The following is a 19544-nucleotide window of genomic DNA, read 5'->3' on the forward strand; positions in this document are numbered from 1 at the left end:
GCAAAACGGGCCTTAGTCTTCTTGCATCAAAAAAGAAAAACATGTCGCATCTCCAAAAAGATACTCTCAAAATAGTAAATTTATTGCACTACATTACATCCTTGACACTGGACTCCCTGACTTTGGAGACCAAAAATGACTCCGCTGAGGTCTTTTCATGTTAACTGACCTTGAGGGACAGTAACGGACGCCGACCAAAGCTTGACATGCCGCTCGCCCCCCTCCCTCCGTGTTGTTTGCTGGGATGTGCCAAATGTCGCGCTTCCTTTTGAAGCGCATGAGCGCCATCCCATATTTGGCGACGCTGTTACTAGGCTGTGTGCTTGGAGCACGTGTGTGCGCCCGCCCGCGCGGAAGCGTGCTTGCGCGGAAACATTGCGCTCCACTGCCTCCGTGCAAGCGACGCAAAGTCTGCTCGCCGCCGCCTGCAAATTAGCTTCCATAGCAACCGCGCCGCGCAGCCGAGGGAAGGGACGAGAAGCAAAGTGGGCGCGGGCCAGATGCCAACTTGTGCCAGCGTGGGCACACCGACTATCCGGCGTGCTTCAACGATGGGTCGGCGTGCTGGTCACGTCAGGGGGTCAGGGTGTTGCCAGACAAGGTCAAAAAGCCGAATGGAGCATTTGAATTGAGACATTTCAAAATGATGTGGGAGGCCCAATCTGGCCCCCAGTCCTTCAGTTTTGCGCCTGCATTTCTGACTTTTGCTTTATTTTTGCTTGGCTGACCTATATTAGCATGCCCCCCCCCCAACACACACACAGAGTACAAAGCCAGGCGTGCATCTCATGCTGAGCGCTGCTGAATTAAGCAAAGCCTTTGCGGCGCAGGAGGCAAAAACACAAACAAGCAGCGGCGGCAAAGGCGTTGGAGAGGGCCTCCGTGTTGGCTGGCGATCTGGAGCGCCAACGTGCGCCACTTTCACACAGCTTGCTGTCGCGACGCGGCTAATTGCTACTCTTCTCGTGCCTGGAGAACAAGGCGGAGGGGCTAATGACCTGTCTGATGTCTATCGGCCTACCGAGCTCCTCGGACTGGCCGGCCAGCATGGGAACACACGCAAGTGCTCACCTGAGGCTCAGAAAGGAGAAGCATTATTTCTTGATCCAATTCCAATTTGATCTCGTCAATTACGGAGCTGCAGGGCGAGTCGATGCTTTCATGTTTGTGGTTTGGGGAGGGCGGATGGTGCGTAAGCGTTGACGGCAGAAAGCAACTTTTTTTTTTCCTTTTCTGCAAGGCGGGGTTGTGCAAATTGTGGCCGGGGGCGTTGACTTGCACAACTTCGAAGCGTCGGCTCACATTTTGCTCTTTCGATTGGCTGTCATTTGAGTTCCCTGTGAAGTCGCTGCCGTCTGCCGACTGCCTTTCACTTGGTGTCCCTCACACCCAGACCGACGAGTAGCCAGACTTTTTTTTAGGGTTTTGAGATTTAAACTCGATTCACTTCACAGCTTGCAGCGCTTAAGCAGAAAGATATTTACTGATATGATCGCAGATTAGTTGTGAAACTCGTCTTCATTTGTGTCTGTATGCTGACGTTTTACTGCCCCTCGTGGCCAAAGCGTGCACAACAGAAGGAGCGGATTCTTGCAACCTGCGTGTTGACGCTTTCCAATTAGTTCCCGCTTGCGCATTGCAAGTCAAGTTGTAGCAATTCCTCCTTACCGCGCAATCTCCATTTTCCATGCGGACGCACCCTTCGCCCACGTATGTTTGCTAATCCGTGACGACTAAAGTGCATGCACACGCGCGTGCGCGCATCCACTCGGAGGCGACTCATGCATAATCATTGGGTCTCACCTGCAGCCAGGAGCTACGCGGCAATGCATACCAACTAGATGGCTGAGGAAGGGAGAGATGGAGGACAGGATGGATGGATGGATGGATGGATGGATGGATGGATGATGGATGGATGGATGGATGGATGGATGGATGGATGGATGGATGGATGGATGGATGGATGGATGGATGGATGGATGGATGGATGGATGGATGGATGGATGGATGGATGGATGGATGGATGGATGGATGGATGGATGGATGGATGGATGGATGGATGGATGGATGGATCAGTAATGAGATCGCTGCGAGTCAAGCATCACGTGAAAGAAAATTCCAAGCTCGGCCTCGGGTTAGCGCTGCCTTCCAGAACACTGGGATCTTTCATACCTCACCTCACCTAGCGCCTCTAAACAATCACCAATTCATGGCTTCTTTTTGTATTTTACTTGGAGCACTCGGCAGCAAAACGCAAAGCCATCGATGTTGACCCAGTTAACATGTTAGCATATTAGCTTGTGTAAACGCATGAGTCACCAGCTTTGAAACAGCCGAGCAGTCAACAAACCCTGTGTGAGCTAGTCCGAGCCCACCTACCCCCCAATCATCTCCACTTTGCTCCTCTTCTTTTTGTCTTGGGCTCCTCATCCCGGCATCCAGCCCATGCCGCGTACCCCCCCCCCCCCCCCCCGCTTGCCCCATCTTCGATCCACATCTGTTTGTTTCCCCCGTTTTTGCATCCCAAACACCCCCCCGCCCTCGTACTTGCAATTCATTAGTGTCTCTGGTCTTATTTTTTTTAATGGCGCTCATCGCTGTCTCCCCGCTCTGGCTCGCATGGATGACACACGATGGCAAATTCCCGTCTCATTCAAACGCTCCTATCCTCATGCATTGATTCACACGCATGCCCTCACAAACACACACGCACATACACACACACACACACACACGCACACGCCTTCCTCCGCTCCTCCAATATTCAACATGCATGATGTCATCGGCAAGGTTAACAGCTGAATGAGGCGCTGATGGTGCAAGAATGCTTCGGTTTGTGGGTAATGCTGTGAGGTTCTTTTTTTTGTTATTAGTGTGAAGCTTAGGAACAACTTAACCAGTTAGCAAAATGCCATAGATGGGCGAATGAATTACATTTATGTGATGGTGTTATGAAGCTTTGAACACATGATGAAAGACAGTAAACAAGCATATATTCTTTATCCTCACTTTGAGCACTTTTAGGACACAAGTTATGAATGAATGTTTTTAGCATTGTGTTGAATAATGCGATATTTGATTGATGTGCCGGGCAGCCACGCCTGTGCCTGTTTGTGTTTGTCTGTCTGTCTGTCCTGGCACGGCGTGAAAGGTATGACAAGGAAATCATCTTCCCGCCCTCCCTCGTCTCGTCACTCGCCTTGGCGAGACCCCTCTCTTGCACCCTCTGTTTTTATCGTCTTCGCATTCATGCAACTCACACACACACACATTCTGTCTGTCTGTCTGTCCTTGAGTGTCTGCAGCCAGCTGTGTCTTCGGGCCATTAGTGACCCCCCAACCCCCCTTCCTCCTTCCATCCATTTTCTCCATCACCGATTTCTCCGGCAGACTCCTCCCTCCTCTCGCGTCCTCCTCCATCCCTCCTGTGACCACTGGGCCTTCATTGTCACAGCAAAACAGTTTTGGGTTCGCCGTACTGTCACGCCACTGCGCCAAACGCCGACACTCGTGGCGGAGACACGCACACGCGCGCGCACACCCACGCCTACGTACGCCAAGAGTTTGTATCGCAACATGCTGTTAATCCCAAAAGAGCAGAAAGCCCAGTCAGCAAGCCGAGCCTCTCCTCAGTCTTGCTGCGGCCGCCCTCCTCCTGCACCGTAAGCCTTTTGCAGCTTGCTCTCATTATGCAAAAGCAATTTGCGCCGTGCGACGCGCACCTTCCGCAGAGTCACTCATCATAATAAAAGCGCGATTGGTTCTTCTTCCCAGTGGCATGTTGATGCAAAGCAGGAAGACTTTTTTTTTGCCGGGCACTGAGAGGCAAGAGCACCAGCGTGCGTGTATACGTAGCACAAAGTATGCCTGAGCTACTTGTTGTTGTTGTTGTTCTTGTCAAAAATGCCAAAATGTGGCTCAGTCAGGCAGGGTGTGAGAGCAAATGTGAGTGCATGAAAATCCTAAAACATCTCAGATCCTGCTAGAGGAGCCCATGGAGAGAATGCCCAAGAACCCATCGAGCTCTTCACCAAAAGAATAGAATTGAGGTCAATCACAATAGCAAGGTGCCGAGCTAAGAAGTAAGAGCAGCTCAAGATGGCATCTCAAGTGGACCGAGAGCCGTGCTGAGAAGACAAGCAGCATTCAAACAGGCCGTATTCCGCCAGAATAAGAAATGAACACATTCCTGAGAAAATCCACCACAATTGTCGGGAAGTAAATCATGAACGTCTCAATCACTGACTGCCCCAAAAACCATTACCTCATTCCCATTACATCACCTGCAATCGTCTTTGACACTCCCCCACCCGCCCGGTCCACATGCTTCTGTGCATTACGCATCCTACCGCCCCCCCCCCCGAACCCCACCCCCTCCCTTTCCAACCACTCTATTGATTAAGCCATTCAGTTTAAGCCTGTAATTTAACTGTACGCCGCTGTTGCACTTGAATATGCAAATGAAGGGGGCAGTTCCGGTGTTGCTGTTGCCATGGAAACCTTTCAGCAAACATACACACATAGGGAGGACGTGCTCACTCACTTGCTCTTTCACACACGTCAGCGTGTGTGTGTGTGTGTGTGTGTGTGCGTGTGTGTGTGTGTGTGTGTGCGTGCGTGCGTGTGTTTGTGTGTGTGTGTGTGCGTGTGTGTGCGTGCGTGTGTGTGTGTGTGTGTGTGTGTGTGTGTGTGTGCGTGCGTGTGTGTGTGTGTGTGTGTGTGCGTAAAACTGACTGAGAGAGGCAAGGACTGAAATGACCTCGCAGTGCCCTTGGGTGAATGTGTGTGTGGAGGGGGAGAAAATACACCACGCGTCCACTGCCTTCAAAGACTCCCTCATCGCACGCACGCATACAGGTGCACACACACAAACGCATGCACACACACACACACACACACACACACACACACACACACACACACGCAGTCTCTACCTATCCCCCCCGCCTCTCTCTCTCTCTCTCTCTCTCTCTCTCTCTCTCTCTCTCTCTCTCTCTCTTCTCGTCCCCCCTCCGTCCATGTTTATGCCGCCCTCTAATCACACTGACAGGAGAACAGCACTCTGCCACCATGCGTGCACGCAAACGCACACGGAACACAAGCACATGCAGAATTCATACGCTCGGCATGTTTTCTTCCTTTTTTGGCGCTCGCTCACACACACATCTTCCCTCCACTCTACAGTGGCTCATCAACACAAGCATCACCACTCTCTCGCCGGATGCTACTTAGGAGACATTTTTAGGTCGGGGGGATGTCACACCGTGTGTGTGGGTGCGTGTGGGTGCGTGTGGGTGCGTGTGGGTGCGTGTGGGTGCGTGCGTGTGCGTGCGTGTGTGTTTGTGTGTGTGTGTGCGCGTGCGTGTGCACACGCGTTTGTTATTTGTGATTTCAGAATGCCAGTTTTTGGGTTTGTAGAAGGATTTTGACCTTCAGGAGTCTTCTAAACTGTCCAATTTCCACTCATGAATTTATGAAAGACCCAATGAAGTGAAGACTGATTTGAAAATTAATGATGCGTTTGGTACTAATTGTTGACAAGCCAGATGTAGCACGGCCAAGTAACTTAAAAGTGTGTTTTTACATTTCATGGCAATGTGTTGTTAGCTAGCTAGCCAGTCAAGAGACTTCATACGCCAGGGGGCGCCATTGCCACCATCACCAATGCCACTTGTGTGCAATTGAGGTGGGATTCTCCCTCGTTGTCTTTGAAGGCCTCGGTGCGTGAACTTGTGCAGAAATGTTAGCGCATAAGAGCAATAGTCAGAGCTTGTCAGTACCCGTGGCACGGCGGCAGGCCTCTTTCTGGTGGCGGCCAGATGATTGAGCTGATTTTGCCAAGGACGTGAGGGGAAATCACAAGGCCGCCTCCAGGCACAGGTGCTTATCGCCTTTGCACGCTCGCACGCACGTGCGCCGACTCTGCTCTGTCAACACAAAGTTTGCCACAGCGCCAGATGCACCCACACACACAACACAAACTCACAATCAGGTTGGCTCTCATCAGAGCAAACAGTGAGCTTAAAAAAAAAAGAAAAAATCCATCAGATTGGTGGTTTGCGGTCGCAGGTGCAGCTCACCATTTGAGGACGCGGGGGTGACCTCCGCTGATTGCCGTTGCAAAAGTTGGAGCACTTGGAAAGAAGGCCAAAAATTCCATGGCTGTTCTCCGGCTCTTGTCCTTGTTTTCCGCCTCCACGTCGTCTTCCGTAATGCTCACTCACACCCTTCTCCACCTTGACTTTTCTTCTTGAGAGGGAGGAAGGAGTGTTCTGGACAGATGCATTGATAAGCTCTGTTGACTCCACAGCATTCTTGCTGCATATCCAATCACCTCGTTCTCTCTCTTTCACACTCATCCCTCTTTTCCATTTCAGGACTAATGCATCCATATACTAGAAATGTCACTTCAGCATGGCAAGCTATTAGACGCTTAGCCTGAGCAGCTGACAGCTCCCCCACCTCTCCCTCCTTCCCTCTCTCGACCGAGACAGAAAGATTGGCTGAGGTTTCTGCAGTCATTCAGAACAGGTATTTTACAAAAAAAAAAGAGAGTGACACAGACACTGACGAAGCAAAGGACTCTCTCACCATTGAGAAGCTTGACGCCATCTCACATTTATCACGCAGGTCCTTGCTTGAGCACAGGCTGGCTTACCGGCGTAAATCCTCCAAATCGAGGTCTCTGCTCTCAATTAGTCGCCATATTGTCCACTTGAAGGAATAAATGCCTCTCCCTCGGGAAATAAAAACATGCAGGAGGCTGGAGTCTGGCCCAGCTGCCTCTGAGCTAGAGGTGAGGTACACCCCGGACTGGTCGCCACCCATTTAAGGGTGCAAAAAGACACCAATCAGCAGTCTGCTCAATCGTCACACCAACGTCCAAAAAATAAAAATCTCTGGTTTGAATAAACACCGGGTACCGTATTTTCCGCCCTATAAGGCGCACCTAAAAACCTAAATTTTTATCAAAAGTCAACAGTGCGCCTTATAGTCCGGTGCGCCTTATATATGGATCAAGTGATGAATTTGTTGATCCATACTGGTTGTACACAGTGCTCTGCCAAAATGTTTTAGTACGTTTTAGTACGACTAGTAAATTACAAGGTCGCACCGCTTCCCAACATTACGGTAACAGTAGTCAGGGGGCGTCACCGAATAGCTGCTGTACCCGCGAGGCTATTTCATTTCAAAATAGGCTGCTCCGTTAATGTTTCGAGTAAATCTACGGATCGATATGGAAGGGAAACATAGGTAAGTAGTACCAATGCGTTAGATCGAACTTTAGTCAGTTCCAATCATTTTATAGGAGATCGTTTGAGAAACGCGATTGTTTACATTGTTGGTTATTGGCTAGTGGGTGCATACCGCAACCATAGTCAACCTCAGTTTGTTGCAGTAAAGCTTCTATTTTATGCGCCTTATAGTCCGGTGCGCCTTATATATGGACAAAGTTTTAAAATGGGCCGTTCATTGAAGGTGCGCTTTATACACCGGTGCGCCTAATAGGGCGCAAAATACGGTACTTTCTTTTTGGGCTCAAGAAACATGCCTAGCAATTATAATGTGCTCATTTCTGCACGTGATGGCATCTTTGTACCCGTAGTTACCCTTTCCGGTGTGGGGAGGGGGGGGGGGCAGTGGGGCAGTTAGTCAATTCTTAATTGCTATCTACGATTATCCGTCACCGCAGCCAGGTACGAAGACACGTAAATAGCACGAGGGAGAGGCATAGATGCAGAGCTCTATCTACAAAGAGAAAGCCAGCGAGAGCGGCACGAAGCGGGGGATTAGAGGCTGCCTTCGTCTGCATGAAATCCCCTTTCCCTCCCTCGAGCGCCCTACAAAGCAAAGACAGCAATTGGCCACATTATACAAAGAGGCAAATGTGTGCGTGTGTGGCGACACTGTGTGGACACACTGTGTGGAGATGTGCCAATCCGTGTGTGTGTGTGGGTGTGTGTGTGTTTGTGGTGTGCGTGCGTGTGTGCGTGCGTGTGTGTGTGTGTGTGTGTGTGTGTGTCCGTGAGCCAAATCTCCTTGCATTCTATTCTAATTTCGGACGGTGCTCTGCGTGGATGCCGCCCGAGATGTGACATCACCGTTGATCAACACAGCAAGCTTCTCTCTCCCTCCTTGTTTACGAATTGGAGGAGAGGGGTGTGTTTGTGTGTGTGTGTGGGGGGGGGGGGGGGGTAGTGATGGAGGGGAATATGGGAGGGGCTGTGGGAAGAAGTGACATTGGCCTTGAAGCCTGCTATTGTCTTGCCTCCAGGACTGCCAGGCTGCGGCTCCGTCAGAGAGCCGGCGAGCGCGAGAGCATGACAGAGAGAGGGCGAGATGGTTTCCATGGTTACTTCCCGGGAGATGCGTGCGCTCTTGTTTATCTCTTGGCCGAGGGAGCGAGCGTGTGTGTGGCAGGCCTTCTTGCTGAGCAGATGTGTGTGCATGTGCATGTGTGTGTGTGTGTGTGTGTGTGTCCGCGTGTGTGTTTTGATGACTTCATGCACCAAAACAGCAGAGCTCATAAAGTGATGCTTCTGACCGCTTTCTTTGTAAACAAACCTAAACAAACCCCATCTTACTTCTACTCGAGCCAACGGGAGTGGCGTGACACTGGTGATGTCATCGGTTCAGTGTTACCTCTGGCACAGCATAACAGCTAAATGCCGCTTCACCATGTTTGCTAAGTAGTAGCATTTCCTTAGACTCGCTCTGATTTGTCTGAAAATTTGCTGATCACTTTTCCACATTTGAAACGCCACAGCAGAGAGCCAGGAAGGAAATTAGAAGCGAAAGGAGGAACGACATGTCAGAGGAGCTGGCACATGAGAGACGTAAAGGAAATGAGCATCTGGGGAGCGACAGCTCCGATAAAGGAAAATGCGGGAGGAGAAGCACGAGCATTGGCAACGACGCCAACAAGGCCCAAATACAATGGGACAATAGTAGCAAACGCGGCATTAGCGGAGGAATTATGGTGGGGGGGGGGGGGTTATGTGCGTTGCAGGAGCAGGAAATTCGATGTGATAAGATGACTTGTGATGTGACATGATGTGATGCGACGAGCATGCCGCCGCGTTGGCGCAGAACTGCCCCCCGCGCTTAGCGAGCAGCCACTGCGGGCGCTCCACTACGTCAAATGTCACAAGTCACACACACACGTGCGCTCGCTCATCCGTGTTGCCCGCATGCAGCCTTTGAGGCCTCTCAACGCTCAGTGTCGGAGTGTTTATTTTTTATTTTTTTTTGCGTAGGCTCTCTCGCTGTATGTTCGCAGTAAGCGTCAATTGAGCGTGTGTGCGTGTGTGTGTGTCCCTGTTTTCCTCCGTTGAAGGGTAAGCTCCAGAGTCACCCTCCTTAAAATAACAAGCCGTGCCTCTCCCATAGGACACGCAGATAGCCATCTTGCATGCAGCAGCACGGCGCGGCGGGCCGCCCTAGTTCACTGCTCCATCCATCTCCCTCCTTCCCGCTGGCTCTCGCTCTCCCCGAAACAAACGAGCACCTCCGCCAAGGCCAAACAGTCCTTATTTGCATCAGCACTTTCACAGATGCACACCTTGTGCTCCAAATGTTCTCCTTAAGACTACGGCAGTGCAACAATTTTCAACCATTCCTTCCATACTTAAAAAAAAAAAAATCCCGTAGTAAACAGGAAGCTGGCTCATTGCGTCCTCAGCAGGCTGTATGCAAATGAGGTAACACCGCTCTGAAATAGAGGGATGAGAAGAACGAGAGCAGGATGGTGAGGGCCTAAATTGTCTAGAGCAGGAAAACGGCGGAGAAGTCTTGTCTTAGCCAGCAAAGTAGGAAACAGTGACCACTTGCGGTGGCCTGTGGTGCTGAATAATGACTGAGATGAAAGCCCGATGGCAAAATGGACAAATAAGAGCGCAAAAGCGCTTTAAAGAGAAAAGCGACGGCGGGATGTGAAATGAGCAGTGGGGGGGTGGACCGGGTTGTCTCCAGTATGAGAAAGGATGAGAGGGCTGGACGTGGGACAAAAAAAAAGATGGAACAATTGAAGCAAAATAACAAAAATAGATGCGGCGAGAGAGCAGGGATGAAGGAGGAGGAGGAGTGGGAGGGTGGAGCTGGGACATGGGGGGGTCGTTTGGAGACTGTGGCATCGTGCTTCTCAAGCTGGCATGGACTCTATCAGTCACTTTCAGGCCTGGGCACTCAGCCCTGGCCGGCTGCGCCTCACATGCACACGCACGCACACGGATCAAATACAAGGACATTGCTTCTCCCTCTGAAGTCTCGCTACAAACACACACAGACACACACACACGCACTTGAACGCAGACGGCCAGCTTGGATGTGTGCACTCGGTTCCCTTTAGTTTCATACACAAACATGCAGCAGTACCTTGAGATATGAGCGACTCGAGGTACAAGTTTAGCCTCATGGCCGCATTTTATATAAACAACATACTGAAATTTTTCTGCACAAACAATGTACACATTGCGCTCAGTCGGGTTGTCTTTATAGTCTGCCAACAATGATGATTGAAATTAGTGCCGCACTGATGAGCTGAGAGAGGTTTTGAGTTTGGAGTGTTGTCACAGAACAAAAGTAACTCTCATCTCGAGGCGCCATTGCATGTGAAGGAGAACACGTGTGTGTTTGCATGTGTGGGCGTGTGCCCATGTGTGTAATTGTGCCAGGCCAAGATGAGCGATGGCGTCTCAGAGCTGCCGCTCCTGCTAATAGTCTCCGACTGGAGGTGACAGTCACTCTCTCTCACTTCCTCTCCCTCCTACCTCCCTCCCTCCCTGCTCTCCAGCCAATCAACAGTCAGGCACAGCTGTCCTTCCTTGCTTCCTTCCTTCGTTTTTTCGCCGCCCTCCCTTTCTTTCTCACTTCCCTCTCAGATCCTTCCTTTGCCCTTTTACAATCACCCCCCCCCCCCCCCACACACACACACACACCCCGCCTCGCCTTGCCGTCCTCCTTCTCCCGCTTTCATCTCGACTCCTTGCCCCCCTGCCACCTCTCGTCGCCCGCTCCCCACTCACCCCCTCCCCACACACCCTCACTGTGTCCTCTTTGGCCCGATCTTGATGACACACAAGAGACGACAGTCGCCTCATCGCGTCTGCGTCTGCTTGCGCGCACAACAACACATTAGTGGGGAGCTGGGAAATTGTGTGTGTTGATGGATGATTTTTATGCTAAACACATGCGGCCGCACTTTGTGTGTGCGTGTTTGGAGGATGGAAGGGGGTGCACGATCGAAGCTAGGCGAAAAGGAGGACACCCTTTTATACATGATTTACGTAATATACACGTAATACATACAGTGGAACGATTATTATTATCCAGAAATGAATAAAATGCAATACTCTGAAATTCAAAGTAAGGGTTGCCCTAGGAAATAATGTAAGTCCACTTACTCTGTTCCAGACTTTCACAAGTCTGAACAGAAAAGAAACGTTTTATGGAGAATAACAATCATTTTACATACAGGAAGCAGAGTCAAATAATTGAGAACCGAGCCATCCGAAAACTAGGGCATAGCAGAACGGAGGTTCTACTGCACATGCATGAGCCGTCTTTGGGTCACGTCTAGATCGCCTGCGACAAGAGCGCGGGAAGATGTGCTGCAGTTTTTTTTCCCCAACGTGTGCAATTAGCGAGCTGGAGGAGCAGGATAAATATGCGCGAGTTCGTGTGCGTGCATGCGAGTGTGTGTGTGTGTGTGTGTGTGTGTGTGTGTGTGCGTGTGTGTGTGTGCGTGCGTGTGTGTGTGCGTGTGTCTGTGCGTGCATGCGTGCGTGTGTGCAGGCAATCAGGGACAGATTGCAAGGCAGGCATCTTGGTTGGACTGATGTGGAGATGAGGAAGGGGGGTGAGTGTTGAGTCTCTTAATATTCCAGAGGCTCTCCCTAAGTGTGTGTTTGTGTGTGTTTGTGCGTGTGCATGTGTGTGCGCGTCCATGTGCGTGTCTGTGTGTGTGTGGGTGTGTATGCGTGTGTGTGCGTGTGTGTGTTGGCATTGACCTACCTAGCAGGAAGTGGCCTCTGTGGGTGTATAGGAAAGGGTGGCAGAAGAGAGGAGAGGAGTGTGTCTTTGCGTCACAGCCAATCAATCACTTGTGCTCCGGTGAGGCAATCATCATCCGTCGCCGCCACGGCAACAACAACAACAACAACGCCGAGCAGCACAAATGGTGCGCTTGCGCCTATTCCTTTCCTTCCGCCACTTCCTTTGGACCCTCGTTTAGCCAAAATTGCATTGTTTCTTTGGTGGCAATCTCAGGAGAGCGAACGGGTTGCAAGCACGCTTCCCCTCCTCTAAGATTTCATTTCTTTTCATCAGCGCTCACAAATCCCCTTTTCTGCACGTAGCTCATATGTATGCAAATGAGTTCTCCTATGCAAATGAGGCAGGTAGCTGAAACGGGGAGGGCGAGGAAGTGCTGGAGGGGAGGAGAGCGAGAGGAAAGCAAAACAAAGTGGAATGAGGTAAACAGGAGGTGAAAGCGGAAGTCATGTCAGCACTTTACCTTCTGCCCAGCTTCGGTACTCACCAGCTTGGAGCAATTTTGAGCACTCTTCTTCCCAGTACCCCAGAAATGTGGTTTTAAATAAGGAAAACAAGACATTGCACTTTGTTAAAATACAATAATCACATAGTTAAATGGAATGTTAAGAATTTTAAAAATGTTTTTGCTTTCATTTCATGGAAATTGCCAACGCATGTTTTAGCCGGCCACCAGGGAGCAGTATGTTGCAGACACACTGTTGTACATGGAGACAGCTCAGCTCCTCAGTGGGCCACCACAAAAATCTGAGTTGGTCTTTGCGTTCGCATTCAATACTTTGTCGCTTGAAGGTTTGCGCAACTGCAACCAGCAATGCCAACTGTGAGGATTTTGATGCGATGTTGCAAAATATGTTAGCATTCGGTTAGCGGGTCAGAATTTGTGCCGTTTGTTGCTAAAATGCTATTGGTTAGCCTTTTTGACAACGATTTGTGTTGTTTGTTAGCATTCAAATCTTTAATCTTCCTTGGCCGAGCAAAACTATTTCCATGGGCCCATTTGGAGCGTGGCTCGCGGAAGCAAAGCCGCTTTTAAATGGGAAGCTTTGCACAGCCCTGTGGCTAACATTATTTTCTGCGGCACGTTGGAGCCCAAAGCAGCGCCTGGATCGGGTGCCAGCGCTTTTTGTTGGATGTCCGTGTTTCCCACACAACGCCCGCCTTCATATCACAAAGCTTTGTAGCCGCCCCCCTCTCTCCATATGCATTTGTTTTCTCATCCCTTTCGCAGAAAAGGCAGAAACATCTTGCAAGAGAATTTGTCAAGCTGCCTTCTGCACTTCCTCCATCTGCCATCGCTAGGAACCCGAAAAGCATGTTCCTTCTTCTTTTTTCTGGAGGAGGAGCAATTCTGGAATTTGTGCTACATTTTTCTTTCTTTCCCAAGACATCCGGCGTGCAATTAAGAGGCGCCGGCAGCCTCACCAGTGACGAGCGGCCTTTGTTTGTCGCGGGCGCGCTAATGAATCCAAAGAGCGGCGCTTTATTGACGAGATGACGTCGGCCTCTCAAACTTGGTGCCGCTGAATGCTTTTGCCGCGAGTGCATGGCGGGCGCCTAAATGGCTGTGCCTAAAGAGGACGGTGGTGTGTTACCATGGAAACAGGAATGGCATGACACTAATTGGCTGGACGTTGGTTGCTAGGTGCCTCCTGGTCCGCAGAAGCTAACGATGGATGGATGGATGGATGGATGGATGGATGGATGGATGGATGGATGGATGGATGGATGGATGGATGGATGGATGGATGGATGGATGGATGGATGGATGGATGGATGGATGGATGGATGGATGGATGGATGGATGGATGGGAAAGTGGCTGTTGAGATGGTTGTGTACACGTCACCACACTAGAAAGCCAAACAATTCTCTATTTGCAGTCACCATTGATGACATAATAATCGATACAAAACACCGTCGCCTTCATCGTCATGGAATCCAAATCTTATTTTGTTTCTGTCAAACTAAACATCATCATGCGCAAACTTGATTGCTCAACTCCAAATTTGAATCAGTGATAGCTTGATGTGTCCCTAAATGTAAGTTTGATGCTGATTTAAAAATGTCTTTACTTTTTTCGAGCACGAACCCAAAATCAAAAGTACAAATCAATAGGATAAAAAAAGACGTACTTGAACAAATGTGCTTTGAACTGCTTTTTTTCCATATCCACGAAAAGGGCAGCTATTTTTTTCTTTCTGGTCTCACGGCCTGTTGCTTTGTCACTTGACAGGTGGTCACTGGCGGACATTGGCGGGCTGCCGTTGCCACGGTAACTCCCTGCAATATGACCCGTTTGACGCCATTAATCAATGTTATTCTCTGCTGCCATTGTAGAGTCGGCGCAATCTCCGGCGCTCGGAATCGAGCTGGATCTATACCAGCCCGCTTCAGCGCTTATTTCCCCCGCCATCGCTCCTTGTCATCGCACGTTGTTTGTCTGCCGTCATGGATGTCAACGTTGCTTTGCTTTGTGGCACGGAACGGTTAATTGTGTGCTGGATATTCCGTCGGCCTCCGTCCTGACATGTCTTTGACCCGGCCGGCTTCCCCTCCCACACACCAGGCGGGAAGTCTTGCACTTCCGCCACATATTCCGACCCAGCTCCCTGCTCAGCGCGGCCTCCCTTTGCCCTCGCTTAGCGGGTGTATCGCACAACGAGGCGTTGTCGCCTCCTGCGCGCCAGATTTGCTCAAGTCAAGCGTGGTGAGCCTCTGCACACACAAGGGCAGCCTCGCATGACGGGCATCTCCTTGATTGTTGCACCTGCCCACCAACTGTGGCTAATATTCAGCGCCAAGCCTGCTCATGACGGTCCGTCTTTTGTTTGCCGATGGCTGCCTGGAGCTTTTTGTGCTTTTTCTTTTTGATTATTTTACTCACCGTCAGGTAGTCATGGCACGCGCGCTCACCTAATGCCCCATTCCTTCATTAAAAGCTCGGTCAATAATTCGGGGATGCCAATACCGGCCGCCAAAACTTAAAGAGGACATGAAATAAAACATTTTCTTGATAGTAATTTGTGGTGTGCGATTGCTGGTTGCACGTCATGCTGATGGTCTCGCTTAACAAAGCAGCTCTGAAATTTGAAGTCGGGGCAGCCTGTTGCTTAGCGGCACGCGGCAAACTCATTTTGGACAAGGTGGAGATGCAAGAAAATTGGGTTCTCCGTGAGCAGCCATGTGGCCTGCATGTTGCCATGCCCTCTGCCCAATGCGTGGCACAAAATGGCGGAGGCTGCATCTGTTGCGAGGAAGATGGGAACACGGTCGGGCAGATGGAGGAGCGCACGGACTGCGTCTTTGCGTGTACGCGTCCTCCAGTGCCACTCGTGCAGACGTAAACACTTGCGCCTCTCTTGGCGCCGCCAGCGACGGCAACAAAAAAGGGAGGACGTTTTTCCTCCCGCAGGTGGAGTGTGACCTTCCTCTCGCTCTCTCGCTTTCATGCATCTGTCCACCCGCCCCTCCCCATCTCACTCATTGCACGCATCCCCGTCGTTTGGCGCTCAGCTGCGTGGCAGGTAATTTGCGCGCTATTGCAGATTAAAGTTTAATTAGTGAGCGAGGAGTCATTTGGGTCTCAGTTGAGCGAAATAAGGCAGTCGTGTACGTGTGTGTGTGCGTGCGCGTGTGTGTCCCTTCTGTTCACTTGCTCGCTCTCACACATCAAGGCTCATCACGGCGAGAGAGAAAGCGGGAGTGGGAGTCGCGGCTCCGATTCCTGCTTTCATCAACAAAGAACAAAGGATGGAGTCTTCCCCCTTTTTCCCCTTCATCTCTTCCTCCTCCTCTTTTGCTCTCCTCCGCCTTCCGCTGGCTCACTACCCGAGCCGCTTTCACTCTCACGTGTGTCGCCGCCGCAGCGCAAAAACTTTAGCTCGCTTTCATGCACTTGTGACAGGCGATTGATGTGTCGGCTGTCGCTTCTCATGCGTTGCCATCGTCCAATTCTCCTTCCAGACATCAGCATCTGCTTTTCAGGCACCAGAGCGGGATGTTGTCATACGGCTAGCGCAGCAGTTGCCGCCTCACGCAGACGCGTGGCATCGTCATGGCCTGGCCACGTGTTCAATTTTTCACTACCTTGAAGGAGCCTGAAAGACGGGCGGCCCGTCGGGCATCTGGCAGCTACGCCCGAGGGCCAGTCTAGCCCTAACTGCAGTAGAAAACAGACGAGTAGCCTCAACAGCACTACTCCAAATTTGGACAGTTTGGCCTTGACGGAGGTCTGCACTCCGCTGAGTGTCATTGTAACCTTTTTCTTGTTTTTTCAATATTGCCCAGAGGAATGCTCACGCGCATACACACATGCACACACTCACTTACACAGCCACTTTGAAGCGGACAGAGGGTGTTCTTTCAGCGCTGAAGACAACAGCGGCAAATCAATAGTCAGCGCTGGTGCGCGATAACGATCTCCGCATCTCGGTCCCGCACGCATCTGCCTGCTACACTGCTGCAACTCTTTCCTGGCGTGGATCTCCATCTCTGCCACCCCCCCTCCTCCCACCCCCTCCTCCTGACCCTGAACACCTTCCCCATGCTAAGCGTCTCCACTTTGCTTCCCTTCAGTACTCTGGCCCGCGCTCCACAACCATCCTTTCCTCTTTCATCTCTTCCTCCCCCTTTCCCTTATATAACAAGTAACTTCCTGTCATTTTTTTCTATCGCACCTTCCCTATTTTACCTTTCTCGTCTCTCTGACCTGCTTTTTTTCGCTCTTTCGCTCGCTCGCTCGCTGGCTGGCCGGCTCTTCCCAAAGCGTCGGCTCCAAAGACTTGCAGCGCCATGGCTTCCCACGCTTCTCTCATAGTCGTATGTCTGTTGCCCGTCTCTGTGTCTTGACAGCAAGCATGCAAAGGAATCGTCATTCTGAGCAGATGTGTGGTGGAATGAAAGCGCTCACCTTCCTGTCACTATTTTAGGCCCACACCTAAGCCCTGTCAAATAGAAAAGCAGTGATTTGGCGCCAACTTGTGGCATTTTTGTGCTAAGGACCAAGGCCGACGTGAGTGTAGGTGCCAATTTGACTGCTTCCCAAAAAGTTTAAACTCTAAATGCAGCTAGTGGACATGAAATTCCAAACTTAGCGAGTCCCTTCAGTCTGCTCTGCACACGCTTTTGTCTTCCCCCCTCCTCATCTAATCTTCCTCCTGCTGCTCCACAATCTCCCTCGCTGATGGAATACCAAGTAGCTCTGCAGACCACATTGCAGGACCTCAGCTCCCTGGCGCGCCGCCAAGCGTGTGCGCCCAAGCGTAGCAGCGCACGGAACGACGGAAATTAGACAGAGAGCGTCCTTCACTACGCGCTCTTCTACTTCTTCTTCTTTTCCTTCTTTTTGCTTGTGTCGCTTTCCTCTCATCTCAGGATGTGTCACTTTCTCTCTTTGTTGTGGAAGGTCAACAGGAGGCCCGCTTCACAAACACACACACCCAATGCAGAGGTAATCCTGGAAGCTTGAATTCATTTTCTAACAGAAACCAAAACTGACCCAAGACCGTCATCACCGACGTACACACAGCAAATAATGAGCAATCCTCATTCTGGTCACATGCCCAGGTATAACCACGACAACGTCCTCACGCAGAGGAAGGCAAACCCAACCTGTGTGTGTGTGTGCGTCACCTCCGTCCTTCTCATCCCCACCCGTCTGCGCGCGCCGTTACCATGTCAACAAAGGCAGGTTTAGTCCTTCAAAGGTCAGCTGCCCATTGGAGGTGACCGCGCCTCAAAAGATGTGGAAGGAGGGATGGAGGGAGTGGAGAAATGGAGGAAGAAGACGAAAGTGTTGCAATATTTTGGGGTTGGGGCAACCAACTGGCAAAAGAGTCATTTTGTGTGGTGGTGCCTTAAATACGAGTTTTATGTTGTACCCAGACAGACCATCTTGAGCCTTTGCGAGGAGCCATTCGTATTACATTTTTCTTCCTCGCAGAGCCAGGCCACTGGCCCTCGGTCTTGTTACAGCCACACATAGCGATCAACACAAATCAATACAGGTTAATATATATTGATTTTTTTCATGTTATTAGATCAACCTTGACTGATGATGATGATGTGTTTGTGCATGTTTTGAATGCGTGATAAGTACGCCGACCTGTCATTGACACACTGCGGCCAGATGTTCATCTTGCATGCTTTCTCCATGCTGCTAGCATACTGAGGGGCTCCCCCGTTGCCATGGCAACGACACACTCTGCTCTTTGTGTTGTTGTTATTGTGTCTGCTTTTGGATGGCATCGCTTGGCGCTGTTTGTTCCTCCGCTAAAGGTCAGCAGGCATCGTCATGTTCAGAGACGGCGCAAAAGAAAAAGTTTGGCATTGCGTCCACACTCACCCATTCGGCATCTGCCGCCTGATCTCCACACAACAGATGTGTGGAAACATCTGGATCCCCAAAACATTATCTGAGAGAAAATGGGAGCTAGATACTCAAACTAGTTTATGTTGATGTGTTCGTTCGACGTTTTCGTGTGAAGTGTCATCCTCGTCAGCGTGAGAGCACTAAGTCATGTCTGTGAATGTGGATGAGTCATCCTCCACCCCACAGATGAGGCAATTGCATTTCTCGCACACACACACACATACACATGCGCAAACGCTAACCGCCGTGCCTCACACAACTAAAATGGTCTCTCAAAAATCGAGCGGCGCCAAGCTGCGTTTCCTCACGATTGGATGCTATTGAGGCGTTTCGGCCGGCCACTTCCGTCCGCCTCCAACAAATACCGCATTACTGGTTTTCATCAAGTCGAAGACGAGGAAGCGCTTGCTCGACTTTAATATCCCTTCAATAAGGCTTTGGGCCATATTGGCAAAGATAGGCCGAGTTGGAGGAAAAGAGGTGCAGTCCAGACGATGCTTTGTTTTCCAACATTTCTCTGTTGAATGGCGAAATGGAATCGTTTGGATTCATCCATCAAGGCTCCAACTGTTTTTCAAGACTGAATGTACTGAGATTCTTTTGATGTTTGCGTAGTTGTTGATGTGAAAAATGTTATTGGAATGTGTATAGATCTCAAAACCTCAAATCCCTGTGGTCCCATTGGCTGGTTGTCAGGATCAGATCTGGATCTGTTCTGGATCTGTCACTTCTTGAGCGGCAGCCGGCTTTGGCACCTCATTTGCGATCCGTCTGTCCGTTTGCGGCCATTTGATTGCCTCACCTCGCTCCTCTCGACGCGGCCGGACGATTATTCTGTGCGACCCCGCCTGACATCCAGCCGTGTGCCATGACAACGGGACACTTACAAATGTCAGAGCAGATATTGGCTGAATCCATCTCCCGAGCGTCTCCCTTGGGGTCCTAACCTCCCCGGACCGCCTGATCACACTGTCTGTCTGTCTGTCTGTGTTGCCAGTCTCCACCCAAGAAGTTCAGTTAAAGTTCAGGATTTTTTTTTAACCGTGTATCTTTCAACCATTTGAGTTAATCGGCGCTTTGATTTTCATGCAAGGGCGGGTCTAGTTTTTTGTGGCTGAGATC

Source organism: Syngnathus typhle, linkage group LG17, assembly GCF_033458585.1.
Source record: "Syngnathus typhle isolate RoL2023-S1 ecotype Sweden linkage group LG17, RoL_Styp_1.0, whole genome shotgun sequence".
In the NCBI taxonomy this organism is placed as follows: domain Eukaryota; kingdom Metazoa; phylum Chordata; class Actinopteri; order Syngnathiformes; family Syngnathidae; genus Syngnathus; species Syngnathus typhle.